Source organism: Canis lupus, chromosome 2 (assembly GCF_048164855.1).
Source record: "Canis lupus baileyi chromosome 2, mCanLup2.hap1, whole genome shotgun sequence".
NCBI classification, from domain to species: Eukaryota; Metazoa; Chordata; class Mammalia; order Carnivora; family Canidae; genus Canis; species Canis lupus.
In genome coordinates this window covers 81,252,734-81,267,100 of record NC_132839.1, presented here as the reverse complement: position 1 = coordinate 81,267,100, position 14,367 = coordinate 81,252,734, and the positions used below count along the sequence as shown (strand labels likewise).

General features: G+C 33.4%; 1 long non-coding RNA gene across 6 annotated transcripts in view; it reads left to right on the top strand.

Moving 5' to 3' along the window:
• LOC140610572 (uncharacterized) overlaps positions 1 to 14,367 on the top strand; it is a 150,822-nt gene that overhangs the window by 99,134 nt on the left and 37,321 nt on the right. For 5 of the 6 annotated variants that reach the window (XR_012012178.1, XR_012012171.1, XR_012012179.1 and 2 more), the window contains one exon: positions 986 to 1,060. This is a non-coding gene — a long non-coding RNA (uncharacterized lncRNA). Of the gene's footprint in view, positions 1 to 985; positions 1,714 to 14,367 lie in introns of those variants that run through there. The other variant, XR_012012174.1, reaches the window with a different exon arrangement.

The window sequence follows — 14,367 nt, the reverse complement described above, 5'->3', positions numbered from 1 at the left end:
AATGCTGGTCCAATTTGACACTGAATGCAATTATATTTGCATTTGTGCATTATATTTTTGCAATACAAATATGCTGGGACAAAAAGAAAAAACACAGAAAACATATAAACACAGAAAAATTATCAAGTTGCTGAATGTCTTCATTCTTCAAGTCTTTAAGTCTTTCATTCAAGCACCATTTATCGACTACTTATGTTAAAAACATATTGAGAGATCCAGAGAAGGGACAGATTTCACTGTTGAGAGATCAATGTATACAGGGAAATCTATCATTAAGACAACCGAATGCTTCTCTTGGAATTTTGTATGACTGACAAGTACATTACATGTGAGTAACTGGTAACGGAGATAGATCTAAAAAAGAAAAATCTAATATATATGACATAGCTAATACAATTAGAATTAGTCGAAGGCTCCTCATATGTAGATAGCATATGGATCAGAGCTATGAGTAGTAAGCATGATTTCAGTGGGGTGAGATGAAGGGTGGAGTCGGTATGGGGACAGACAAGTTCTAATCTGGGGAGATTATATGCATAGTGGTGTCAAGTGAGATGCTGCAGGACGTGGTCTATACACAGCAACAGACTGTTTGGATGGAGAAAAAGCCATATAGAGGGAAAGGGAAAGAGCTAGAAAATGTGACTAAAGAAATGCTACAGCAATGGGAACACTGAATCTTTTACAAAGATAGAGCTCTGAAAACATAGACCACCTGACAAGGTGTGACAGCCTAATCCTTGTGAGGCATTTGAAGAGGTCACCATAGCTGTCTGAACCTGAAGAACTATGACCCTCCAGTCCCTGAAATCCTGCTGAGTTTCAGGCAGCCAGGGAAGGTTATCCTTAAGTGACTGCATGAAATCATTCTTAACATATGGGGCTCAGAAGCAATGCTGCATGTTGTCAGATACACCAGTTACACCTGTCTCAGAGAGCAAAGGTAAGAGCACTAACTACACCATGTACTGTGGCTTCTTCCTAGGCCTGTCACCATCAAGACCCATCCAGAAGCTTACTGAACAAAATGGTTGACTTGAGTACCTTCAACCTTGAGAAGGTGAAGCAAAAAGATGAAAATCATTTCTTAATGCGTAGCAGAGAATGGGAGAGTTTTGAGTTTCCATTTACACAAGGCAGTCTCATGCCCTTCTCGAGAGAGAGCAGCAATCGAATAGTCATATTAAAACTGCCACATATTCAGTTAGTCAAAAAGCAAAATGATACTTTTGAAAAGAGAAAAACAACCTCAAAAGTTTGGCAGAATTATGTCCTTGGCCTTCAGCAGAACACCGAAGCCAGGACAGAAGTGCTGTGTGTTCCTCCGTTCCTCCCTTCGCTGTGTTCCGCGCTATTACTTGCTAAATCAATTGCAGCTGCTTACCTCGCTCCAGTGCATTTAAGCCCCTTCTTGGGGCTTCTGTAGCACCCTTTGAGAATTTCACCCATAACTCCTTACCAATTCCCTAAGCTGTCTTGATTTCTCTACCAGAAAATTGTTATTATATTTATAACAGCATTCTGAGAATATTTCACCAACCTGCTGACGAAACTCTCTTTTGTACGACCAATGAATTATGCCTTAAATGTCTTTTTCTCTCTGCATGATGTCCTAGATTAATGCGCTATATAATGTTTGTAAATACAACCATGTTTCTTCTTTAAAAGTCATTAAGAGGGTTTTAATAAACATCGAAATGATCAATGTGTTAATTGGTTCCAGATAATGTTTATCAAATATTTAGGAAGAGGAAATAAAGCACTGTATGGCAAATAATCCAATTCAAGGGAATAGTTTTATTGGAGGAGATTTACTTAAATAGGGATAGAATTTCAACGCTAAGAGCTTTTTTAAATACAAATGGGAAAATGAGGTAAGAATTAGCTTAAGTAAAAGTTAATGCAACATTAACTTTGCAAATTTGGTTGAACAAAGTTAGCAAATTTGAAGTTTATGTTACAAGATAAATCCAAATGGTGTACTTTGGTTTCGTGTGATAGACTGTACGGATTTTACCTTTATTAGTATTATTTGTTAATAATTATGTTCTGTATTATAAAACTGATGACCTAAAAAATAATTTCTCCTAATTCTAAATCTGAAGGCCTGTCCATTCATAGGGAGGAAAGTTATACAATGCAGGTCAAGTTCAATACTTACCCTAATTTACTCCTGCTTTCACTTTCTTTAAATGAGGGAATACAGATATAGATACGGATAGAGGACATTTTCTATGTATATGCATGTATGTACTTTTCTGTGCTTGTGCTATCCAGCAGAAGAATTTCAAGCCGCTATTAGAAATTTAAATTTCAAGAAATACTAAAAATTAACTGGTAAAATAAAGACACATTTCATTTTTTCCCTCAAAGCACCCTACAAACAGAACACAGGACAGAAAACTTTTGTTGAAGGATGATGGAAATGCAGCTGTTGTCTGTTCTAAAATTCCACAGGAGAAGCAAAGAGAGTTTGAGGGCCTAGAAATAGTAAGTCCAGGATCACCTTTTACTATCTAGAAGTGCTATAACATTTCTAATATTAATAAAAAAGCCTGTGCTCTCAAGAGAGCAGGAAAATATCAGATTCTCTACATTCTTCATGGCAACATCTTTCAAGTCTATTAGGAAAATTTGGTTTAACAGCTATTAAATGTTCATTTTCAACTTTGTCAATTTTTTTTTTCTTATAGTCAAATGGAGGCAAAGAATACTGGAATTTTCTGATCTGGAACCTAAAGTTTGTTGCATTCACATTTTATTTTCACACATTTTTACAAGACAATTAAACTGACACCCCAACATTAATGTTACACCTAATTTAGATGGAGGATTTTTTTTCCAGCAGTTTTGTTATTGTCATTGAAGAATACGATTGGAGGGGATACAGAGAGCAGGATTTTCTTTTTTTTTCTTTTTCTTTTTTCTTTTTTTTTTTTTTTGAGAGCAGGATTTCTAAAGGAAGAATATATGGTTAACACAAAGAAAGTCATGATTTTTTAAAAATGTGAAATCAGCAGAAGAACATAAAATAGAACTCTACATTTTAACACTTGAAGATCTACAGGATTTTAATGAAATAAATGTTCTGAGTGATGCCAGGAAAGAAAAATGAAAACACACACACACATGCACATACACATTAAATGAATTAGATGTAGATATGCAGAAATTATACATTTTATTATACAAATTCTTAAAAAAAATACTTACTGAATTTTCTGTGGTATCTCCCTACAGTACAAGAAATAGCTTGCCAGATAACTGTGTTATAGGAAAAGACAAAGTTAAAAATATACATAATGTTCAGGTCACATAAATTTGTGATCATTCTTTTAAGGGAAAAATCATTTTTCAAGATTATACTTATTTTCAACATACATTTTAAAAATAATTTTGTTTTATGATGCAAATGAATGTTGTTGGCATAATTTATTCTTTGAACCTGACAGTCTATTGACCAGAAATTTTCAGGTTATATTTGTGCTTACTCTTTTTATTTATTTATTTATTTATTTATTTATTTATTTATTTATTTATTTATTTATTTATTTTTACTTTTTATATTGTACTGACAATACTGCTAAGCAATCCTTTGCTTCTCTAATCTATTATGATGATTTGTGGGGCACAATCTTAAGCAGCTTCTACAAGATGACTAAAGAATTGAAGAAAACCTGGCCTTTGCTAGAGAGCTACATTTTTGCAATTCCATAAGGTTTAATAGGATGCTGAAAACATGATGCTGTTAGGTATTTTTGCAACATGAAATGAAGTGTGGCATGATTTATTATTTCTTCCCTCAATGAAGGAAATGAGCAAGCCTTCTGTGCCTCCTACTACTCAATTAGTAGAGTGCAGACAGGCAGGAAGTGACCTATCAAAGTTCTTTGAAGTATATCATCATATCTATCTCTCAAAGCCAAGGCCAGATGAAACAATTAAAAGTCCACAAACAAAATACTTAGTTGAAGGATGCAACCAAAGAGAAGTGTGAAATTTCCCCAAACTCAAAATAGCAACGTCAGTTCAAGATGGCCTTTGTGCAAATTCTTTAAACATTCTGAGCATAGGTTTCCTCATTTTAGAAGTGGGGTTAATGATATTTATTAAAAAATATATGTTTGTCCCCTTATTACAAGGGACAATTTATCATAGAATGTTATTCTAGTGTCTGACATATGCCAAATACTCAATAAATGATGTATTTCAGTTAGTATTGCATTATTTCATTTAAAAGGAAATAGTATGCATTTTCCTATGGAGTGAGTGTGGGTGTGTTTGTTTGTACACACCCATTTATAGTATGTGTACATAAGAGAGCACACACACATATACTAGATCTTATGTGAGAGCACAAACTGACTGCAAGGTTTAGATTTATTTGTTTTATATAAGCCAATAGGAGAACATAAGTTGACTAACAGGTTCCTGTCTGTAAAAGGATTTGTTAAAATTTAACTCAACCAAAACCAAAGATTTTCTTTCTTTCTATATAGCTTGCTAAACAGCCTTGATGACACAATGATGGCCACGAGCCAACATTAAAGGCCGCAAGATGAACTTTTATACTGTAGAAATTAATATTTAAAAAATTGCTAGTCCTACACATCATTTGATCCTCACAATAACCAACGAATAATTGGTCAAGGCTAAACAGAATTGTTAGAATGAGTACTGGAACCCAAGTCCAAGTGTCTGTTTTCATTTTAATTATTCATCCTTGGTCCATTTTGCTGGGTCCTAGTAACATAAATTCTTGTGTAAAGACAATGAAAGTGATATGATAGTCTCTGCCATATTCCTTTACTACAGTTAGAAACAACTGGCTTAGAAACAACTGGTTTACCTATCATATGAGCACACATCCTGGTAACACTAGGTGACTCTATACAATGTTCACATTCATGTTAGTTCACATTTCCTAGACTGATGTTTTATGAAAACTGTGTAGAGATTTAATGTAATCACTCCCCTCATTTGGTAACATTATTTGTAAATGAAGCACATTTTTGTCAATAGAAATGTTCATTTAACTTTTAAATAATATGGCATTTTTATCAAGACAATGCTACATTTATTAAACAAACATAGTCACGGCTGGCTGGCTGGTCACGTATGTCAAAGTCCTTAATGAAATGGAATATCTAAGGGAATTTTGGTTGTATTTGTAATTTTCCACTTCCACATAGCAGGATGGAAGATAAAATTTGCTTATTTGATTTTTGCATCAGTCTTTTGGTTACTTTGAAATAAAGAGCTTGATGTAGACATTCTTTGGAAACAACTGAAATCTTTTATGAGCAGTATGTGCATTTACCTTGGAAAGTATTAAAAATTTACACAAAGGTATTTCTTCTGTTTCCTGCTTTTAACCTTAAGAATTTCATTTTTCCTTAGCCCTTCCTACGTACTTCTTTTTCCAGTTTATCCTTTCAGGCTCTGTTAACAGGTGGCATGGAATATGGTAAGAAACAAGCAGCATGCAATATGGTAGAAAAATTCCTACTTTAAACATTGAACTAAACCTGGATTTTCAGAATTAATTCTTTCCTATTTTCCTTTCAAATACACTATTTTTTAGAGCAGTTTTAGATTCACAGCAAAATCGAGTAAAAAGTACAGAGTTTCCCTAAAGCTCATGCTCCCACATGTATACAGCCTCCCCAAAGATTAACATGCACATTAGAATGGTACATTTTTACAATCTGTGAACCTACATTAACATATCATTAGCACCCCAAATCCATAATTTACATTAAGGTTCATTCACTTATATTAAAGTTTAATACTGATTAAATTTCTTTAATAGGGGACTTTTCCAATTGTCATCTTTTTCTTTGTCAGATTATGTCTTTCAAGGAATTAGTCTACTTTATCTAGGTTATCAAATTGGTGAGCATAGTTATTCATAGTGTTCTCATATTATCCTTTTGATGTTCATGGAATCTGTAGTGATTTTTTTCTCATTCATTTCTGGTGATAGTAATTTGTGTCATTTTTTGTTTGTTTGTCCTTGTTAGCCTGGCTAGATACTTATTGATTTTAGAGATTTTTCTTTTCAAAGAAGCAGCTTTGGATTTTGTTGATCTTTTTCTATTGATTTCCTACTGTAAATTCATTAATGTCTACTCTAATTTTTTATTATTTCTTTTCTTTTGCTTACTTTGGATTTAATTCGCTCCTGTTTCCTAAGATGGAAGTTTCCTAAGATGGAAGCTTGGGTGATTGATTTTAGATCTTTCTTCTTTTCTAATGTATGCACTTAAAGCTATATATTTCTTTCTAAAGACTGCTATCACTGCAAATTTTGAGAAGTTGGCTTTTCATTGTTATTTAGTTAAATATTTTTAGATTTTTTGAGATTTCTTCTTTGGCTTGTGTTATTCTGAAGTATGTTGTATAATTTCTAAGTATTTGGAGACTTACTAAATCTTGAAAGAACATTGTAGGATTTTTCTCCTTCTGAAATCCATGAATAAAATGAATTATTATTAAGCATAATTCGTTTCTCTTTCTCCCTGTGTATATGTACACATTTGACTTTATTGTTTAAAATATATGCCTTGATTTTCCTTTACTGACAAAGATAGATATAGCATTTGATTGTATGTTACATCACCTTGGCTAACAGAGGATTTATGAAATATATATCTATGTAGGCAGGAAATGCGACTGCTCCATAAAATCCTTATGAATATCATAGAAAAATTTAACATTTAGAACTACATATTCTTAACTTTCCCCCTTGGTAGTTTTGGAAGTATCTTATAGGGTAGATATTTTTATTCTGAGAGTGTTAACCAGAGAAGTATTGTTTTCAGTATAGAAGAGTTTTAAGTGAAAAAGCCAAGATTTAAACCCTGATTATAAAAGTCTTATTTTGTTCATTGTCTGTTAAACAAAACATATAAATATGCACACCCATGAACAAATTCCTTCAATGCTCTATAAGCAAAAATCAATGGTTAAATAGTGAGAAAAACAGTTTGAGTGTTCTAGTTCCTGTTATTGATCTTTGAGCAATGCTGTGACAAAGACAGCAGTCTATGTTTTGCATTGATTTTCTTATATGCTCAAGATTAGCACTACCCAATAGAAATCAAATGTGAGCCATGAGTGTAATTTTAAATTAATCACTTCATATAAGATTAAAAAGAAACAAATGAAATTAATTTTATTAACATATTTTATAACCCAATATATTCAGCGTTATCATTTCATCAAGAATCAATATAAAAAAGATACGTTTTACACTTTTTTGTCCTGTCTTTGGAATCCAGTGTATGTATTTACAGCGCATCTCAATTTACATGCTGCATTTTCATCAGAAATATGTTACCTCTATTTAATTTCACAGAATTGACAGATGAATATATACGCTTAGGCATCTAAAGATATAAAATATATGGTTTCCCAATAAAGAATCGTTTATCAAAACTAATTTTCTGGCACACCTGGGTGGCTCAGTGGTTGAGCCTCTACCTTCCCCTCAGGGCATGATCCTGGAGTCCCAGGATGGAGTCTGACATCGGGCTCCCTGCATGGAGCCTGCTTCTTCCTCTGCCCATGTCTCTGCCTTTTTGTCTCTGTCTCTCATGAATAAATAAATAAAATCTTTAAAAAACACAATTTTTTTCCTTTAATATTTGGATTTGAGAAAGATGGTCTTTTAAAAAATAATTGATTTGGCTTGATGCAAAAATCATCAATTTTAAAATTACATTTATTCAGTTGATTACCTAAGTTCATTCTTGTGTCAACTTACTGTATTAACATTCAATTCAAAGAATATTATATAAATTGAAAAGCAGCTCTAAATTCATGAATACCAACAGAATATTCTTCAATTTTTTCTGGAAATATTACAGACAATTTACATAATTCTGTTGGTTACAATGAAAATTCTTTTCTATTAATTCATGTCAGAAAATAATGTAAAATTATTATTACTGTAGAAAAAGTTGAGATTTAATCATAAATTATCCTACCTGTCTAGCTAGCTAGGTAACAGAAAGTTTCTAGGTAAGTAACAGAAAGTTTCCACAGAACTTCAAATTTAGAATGTTCATATTTGGTGTTAGTGAGAAAATGTACATCACATTGCAATTTTTTTCAATTGCCTTTCATTGTGGAATATTTAGCAAGCATTCTTTTTGTTTCAAGGAAATCTTGAATTGGAATTAACAATCTGGTGAATCTTTCTAAAACTCTGATGCTATTCAGTGAGTTTTGCCAAAGTACAAGTCATCATTATCTTCTATTTCTTTCAACAGTTTCATAAACGTGATGACTCACAACATTTGCACATATCTATACAACAGTACTAACCATTAAACCCGTGATGATTTTCATAGAATCTGCTTCCAGTCAATGAACACAAATATTTTCCATATGCCTTAAAGAGTGAAATGAAGCAATAAGGAAAACATTAGTCTCTTGTTTTAGAATTCCACTAAACCTGGACATTTAACTTAATATAATAAAGTTTCTTGTGTCATAATAGAAACTATTATTTCTTATCTCACTAAAAATTTTTTTTGGCAGATATAAAAGTTTTTAAAATTTCTATTCCATGAGTTCTGTTAATAGTCCATATTGATATCTGGAAGTCCTTTAAGACAAAATTTAAATCATCTAAAACTAAAAAAAGTACTTAGAATTTTGAATCAATTAATTTTTCATATTGTAAAAAAAATAGTCTTTTGTTCTACTGGCAACTGCTTGGTAGGTTCATTGAATTTTTTTTTTTTTTTAAGATTTTATTTATTTATTTGAGATTGAGAGTGAGCAAGCAAAAGAGAGAAAGACTGAGCAGGGGGAAAGGGAGAAGCAGACTTCCCACTGAGCAGGGAACCCAATAGGGCTTGTCCCCAAGACTCTCAGGTCATGACCTGAGCTAACAGCTGATGCTTAACCAACTGAGCCACCCAGGTGCTTCACTGATTTAAAAAAAAAACAAAACTTTTTGCTTTTTGAATGCTATCTTTTTTAAACTTTCTGTAATTTTCTTTCAAATTAGCCATAATTGAAATAATAACTTCTTAGACCATCACTCAAAAATGACTTTCTTAAACCTAACTATTATCTATTTTATAGCTGGCCAAAAGTATAAGCTCACACTCTATTAAAATCATTAAAACTTTTTTGGATGTTTAATATTGAATTCAGGTTAATCAATTTTTTGAATATTGAGAAAAAATGTTTAAAAAATTTACCTTTTGCTTAAAAAGTCTATTACTATTTCACACCTTATTATTTTTAATATTATTCCCCCCAAGAGGTTTTTTTTTTTTTTCATTTTGTTCTGTTATAGCAAATTGCAACGGTCAATATTCACCAAATTTGTAGCAAAACTTCTAATTTTTCTGTTTTTAATTACTATTAGGGATGTCATAGTACAATCCCCAGTCTGTACTGCATAGGTATTTATGACTTTGCTTTAAATTTTAAAGTTTGTTCATACCTTTTTTTCAATTTGAATTTTTTTTTACATCAGAATAATTTTTCCATTTAAAGTTTACTTATTTTCAGTAATCTCTACTTAAGGTAGGGCTTCAACTCCCAACCCTTCCTTAGATCAAGAGTTGCATGCTCTTCTGACTGAGCCAAGCAGGCACCTCACTCTTCCATTTATTTATTTTTTATTCTTTTTTAAGATTTTATTTATTTATTCATAAGAGAGAGAGAGAGAGAGAGGCAGAGACACAGGTAGAGGGAGAAGCAGGCTCCATGCAGGGGGCCCGATGGGGGACTCAATCCCAGGTCCCCAGGATCAGGCCCTGGGCTAAAGGTGGCACTAAACCGCTGAGCCACTGGGGCTGCCCACCCACTCTTCCATTTAATTATCAATTACAATTTATATATGTAACATGCTGTCTCATAAAATATTTAAAAAATACATTGCAATATTACACAGCTGCATCTAAAAAAAGACAGTTCAATTGAATCTATGGACACCAACCTGATTGGCCATATGTTTACTTGTAATTCTGGAAACAATGCCTGAGTTCAACATGGGCACTACAATGCAGTAATGTTATTTTATATAATGACATAGTTAAAATGAAATGTATTCTTGTCAGAAGAACCATGTTGTAACACAAAAATATTATCAGTGCTTTAATTTTTAACTGTAAATTAAGATTAATTTAATTTAAATTTCAGTTACTTAGTTGCACTAGCCACATGTGGCTAGTGGCTATGTATTAGGGAAGTTCCAGATGATTCTATCATATTCCATAACATTGGTGTTATCAGTGCAATATAAATTTGCTAAAATGTCAAAAATATCCAAGTGTATTTGTCGAACATACATGTTCAATTCAACTATTGTTGCCACTCTCAAATAGAAAAAGATACTATAAAATACATGGTTTGCTCAAAGTCGTCAAGAAAATAGAAAATTTTAAATTGCTTTTTTCCCCATACCTTGTTTCCTGTGCCTTTGCTTGTCATTTTATGTTACTTTTGTATTGTTAATGTTTAGTTCATACATTCTGAAATCCATCTTAAGAAGCGAAGACACTTCCTTCTTTTCGCTTCCTTTTTCTTCTGTTAAGTTATAATTTAATTCTCTTTTTCACTTATGTCATCTCCCTTCCTTTTCTTTCTTTCTTATTTTGCTTGGAAACTGCAATCATTTAAGGATTAGAATCACATCTATTTTAAGTGGAGCATCTTGCATAAAATGTCTCATCCACAGTGATCAAAAAGTATTATGATGTGCATCCACAGGAAGCTCTTAACATCCATCAACAGACTTCTTTTCTGGCCTCCTTTGTCAGTGAAATGTGAATTCTGCATAAGGACATCATAGAAGGTTATAAGGTCAAAAGTGAAATATATTATTCTCTAGATGAAACACTGTAATATGTGTGCTGATTATAATTAGCATCCCAAATAGGGGTATTTCAGAATGCCACAAAAATGTGTTCTTTTATGCTCTTTTAAAATCTTTCACTTGATTTGTGGGATGGAAACACTAAAAGCAATTAAGGCCTTTGCCTTCTTTTCTATGGATATAATGTAGATAATTCTATGTTTGTTAAGATATCTCAAAGTAAAATGGTCTAATTTCAAGTTAGTGTAGACATTTCTGCTATATTCAATTTAAGCCATGTCCAATAATTCTCTGTGGAAAGGAAGAAGGAAAAATCTCATCATAACTACAAATTCTTTACCAATTGTTTTCCTTCATCTGTTATGTTAAATAAGATAAGGGTAAAATATATTCAGTCATCTCTGTTAAAAATCATAAGCCATTTTGTATCTATGAAAGAAATGGGCAAAGAGGCAAAGGAAAGAACAAAAACCTAGAATCAAATGTGTGAGCTAGAATGTGGAAGTGGATGTACAGTATTGATTGCATTTCCATATGATAGTCCAATCAAGTAAGTTTCTCATTTATACATATTCCAGTCCTCTCTAAGAGATGTGTGATATCCTAGAACCTGGTGATAAGAGTTTTTCGTTATTTTGAACTCCTTATCTTATCAGGACAGTTCATTTATCCTCTGTCATCTGCTGCACTGCTCTGTGGAGGATGTGAATATCTTTATTTTAAGAATACTGATCAAGGGTAGGCAAACCACAGCCCTTGGGCCAAATCTGGCCCTTGGTCATTGTATGCTCCACCTTCAGCTAAGAAAAATTTAAAAATACTTAAGGTTGTTAAAAAAGATAAAGAAACAAAGTAGTTTGGAACAAAAACTGTAAGTGACTACAAAGCCTAAATTACTTATTATCTGGCCATCTACAGAAGTCTTCCAATCTCTAGTTTATAAGGGAAAAAAAAAAATCCTTCCAAATTGTCAGTATTATTCTTGGGTACAGTATCTCATGCCTAGCCCCCAACTGCACTATTTGATGATGAGTTTCTAAAAATTTTTAACAAAAAAGCTACTTTATTTTTTTTCCTGTTTATCATCTTAATCCCACCAATTTGGGGTGTATTCATACACGGTGTGGTCATCACTAGTCCATTTTGTAGAAAGCTCAGGCTCTTTACTCCATTGAAATTGATTTGTCAATATTCCAGGGAATTTCTTATTTATTAAATCTACTAAAGTGATATGCATTTGTTCACTCAGCATCACTGTTTGTATATAATTCCTCAGAATATAATTACTAATATATCTGTTAAAATAATTTGTTTGTCTACCCTTTTTTTGGTATGTTTTATGAATTATCATCTTAGAACTCTAGGAGGTAATATCTTGTTTTAGTTGCGTTGAAGCTAGACATGAGCAGTGAAAGGAACGCCCTGAGGCAGAGTTCCAGTCCTTGAGGAAGGAATGATAGAGATAGGAACTGAAGACCAGGATGGTGATAAAGAGCTTACACATTAGAATCCCTGGGGGCTCAACATTCTGACCTCAAGGCTTCCAAGACCTTGGGGCTAACAGATCAAGAGCACAGGTGTAGAGCATGCACTCTCCTCTTCCACCTTTGCCCCAGCGTAACCCCTGGACTAGTTACAATGTTGTGCATTATGGTGATAGCTACCACTTACCACCACTCCCGCCATAGAGAAAGGCCGCCATGATGGTTCTGGTACAAATCTTGTAAGGTCAAAAACTCCCCCTCCCAAACTGCGTGAAGAGTCCCCTAAAGAAGCAGCCTCCTTTAGAGACCACCCCATGGTCTGTCACAGCTCCTTCCAGCTGAAAAAGACTCAACAAATATGCAATCCCCAAATAACCTAGGGTCTAATTCCAACAACCCACCCTTCTACATTGAGAGTATACATTTGCTTTAATAAATTCCTTTGTGCTTGTTACTTTCTTTCTGCTATGTTTATTTGGGTGGTTCCCCACATAAATCTTTTCATAGGAATTTTAAGAACTGAGACTTCCATTCTCACAATGCAATCTCTCTCATCGGTAACATTTTTTACCTCTTAATCAAAGTATGACTAAGTTCTGATAGTTTTAAAGAAGCCAAATTTGTTCTTGAAGTGTTAACTTATTGTATGAATGTATATGGCCCATTATTATTTTCTTAAGATTTTATTTACTTATTCATGAGAGAGACAGAGAGAGACAGGCAGAGACATAAGCAGAGGGAGAAACAGGCTCCATGAGGGGAACCTGATGTGGGACTTGATCCCAGGACCCGGGGATCAAGCCATGAACCAAAGGCAGACCCTTGACCACTGAGTCACCCAGGTGCCCCATGGTCCATTATTTTCTTATCACTTTCGTACATTACCATCTAATCTTTAAGGAAGTCACATTATATGAAATGACAGATTTGACCTCAAAACCTCGCTTCTGTCATGTGTATCAAAATGTTCTTAAACTGAAAGGACATTTCATGTTTGATATCTCATTCTTCACAAATATGACTAAGAATCTGCAGTAATTAAATTTTTGCATCAAATATTAGAGTTTTATATGTATTAAAATTCTGGTTAAGTAATAAAATGCAAACTTATTTCTTTTATGTGGCAGACTTCTTCAGATCAAAATTCGATCTCAAACACCTGTAATTCCTTTTAATGTTGTTTCACTATTATTTAAACCTTGCAAAAAATTCTGAATTGTCATATGTTTATTTATTTTTGCTTTAGTCAGGTTATCTGGGGATTTAACAACCTGAGGACACAGCACTAATTATCTCAAATGATCATGTCTAGGATGGGGGCTACTTAAAAATGAGGTCATTTCTGAGGCACCTCAGTGGCTCAGTCAGTTAAGTGTCCGACTCTTGATTTTGGCTCAGGGCGTGATCTTGGGGTTGTGAGACTGAGCCCCAAGTCTGGCTCCATGCTCAGTGGAGAGTCTGTTTGAGATTCCCTCCCTCACTTTCTGCCCCCCACCCTGCACACTCTCTCTCTCTCTCCTGCTTTTTTGCTCTCTCTCTAAATTTATCTATATCTATCTATCTATCTATCTATCTATCTATCTATCTATCATCTATCATCATCTTTTAAAAAAATAAATAAAAACAGGATAATTTCTATAATCCTTCAAGTGCAAGCAAAAACACAAAGTTAAAATTCCAAAAGTTTAGTTTCTACAGGTCTGTAGGGATCCTAATGTTAAATTGTTCATGCGATTGTGATTCTTTCCTATTAAAAAGTGAGATCTAGTGAAATCCCTAAGAGCACATCAGGACTTCAGCCACCTAAGATTTTGGGGAAAACTTTAACATTGCAGAAGTAATTCCAGGAGATCTTGTCAACCATGCCAATCTTTCGTCTCTCCATTCAAATTGACATTTCCTCAGTCCCAGAGAGTAATATAAAAATTGCATTTCAATGCCCATTCCTTCAAATATCCAAAATGAATTTCCTTAAGATTCCTGATTCTTTCTTTCTTTCTTTCTTTCTTTCTTTCTTTCTTTCTTTCTTTCTTTCTTTCT